This window comes from Phalaenopsis equestris, unplaced genomic scaffold (genome assembly GCF_001263595.1).
Source record: "Phalaenopsis equestris unplaced genomic scaffold, ASM126359v1 Scaffold000002, whole genome shotgun sequence".
Classification (NCBI taxonomy): Eukaryota; Viridiplantae; Streptophyta; class Magnoliopsida; order Asparagales; family Orchidaceae; genus Phalaenopsis; species Phalaenopsis equestris.
Window position 1 is genome coordinate 35,671,253 of NW_018164444.1, and position 810 is coordinate 35,672,062.

At 40.2% G+C, this 810-nt stretch overlaps 1 protein-coding gene across 2 annotated transcripts in view; it reads right to left on the reverse strand.

Moving 5' to 3' along the window:
- Positions 1–810, reverse strand: part of LOC110023367 (hydroxymethylglutaryl-CoA lyase, mitochondrial-like) — an 81,572-nt gene that overhangs the window by 49,267 nt on the left and 31,495 nt on the right. The window lies entirely within an intron of this gene.

Here is an 810-nt window from a genome sequence, read left to right on the forward strand (position 1 = left end):
GGGTGACCGAGTAGCCTTCGTGGTCCCTCGAGAATAAATATAACTGAGCCTAGTCCCATACGAGTGCTTGCGGTCCCCCTCACTTGAAATTTTCTTTTGTTTTATCAAAGTTTTGGGACGGAGCACTCGCGTTACTTTTCTTTCGGGATTTCCCCAGAAGTTTTGAGGATTTTCTTTTACTTGTTACTTAAGTCTCTTTCGTTGATTTTCTCGAGTTTTTCCGCTTTTTCTCGGATTTCTTGGACGACGTTTTCTTCCAGATTTTGTTTTTGGAGATGTATTTAGGTTTGCTATGCTTAAGGGACATCGGATCTCACGGGCGTACAGGTTTGCTTTACATTTTACAGCAATTAATTTTTCCTGTTCCTACCTGCTGTTGTTCTTGTATAGCATGTTATAATTTTTCTGCTTTTACTTGTTGTTGCTCTTCCTGTAAAGCATACTACCCTTGTCGTGTTTCTACCTGCTACTGTTCTCCCTGTATAGCATGTTACACTTGCCCTGTTTCTACTTGCTACTATTCTCCCTGTATAGCATGTTACACTTGTCTTGTTTCTACCTGCTACTACTCTTCATGTATAGCATGTTGTACTGCTCCTGTTTTTGCTTACTATTGTTTCACTTGCATGCTACTGTTCGTTCCTGCATTGCGCATTTTACATCTTATAACTTTAAACATGTTTACCTTTTTTTTACATAGGATGTTTAGAGGACTACAACCATAAGGCCGTTTGATTTGATATTATAACTGGACACCCTAGAAAACTTAAACTCGTCACGTCGAGGAGCTTGGAGCTAGCACGGTGGGCA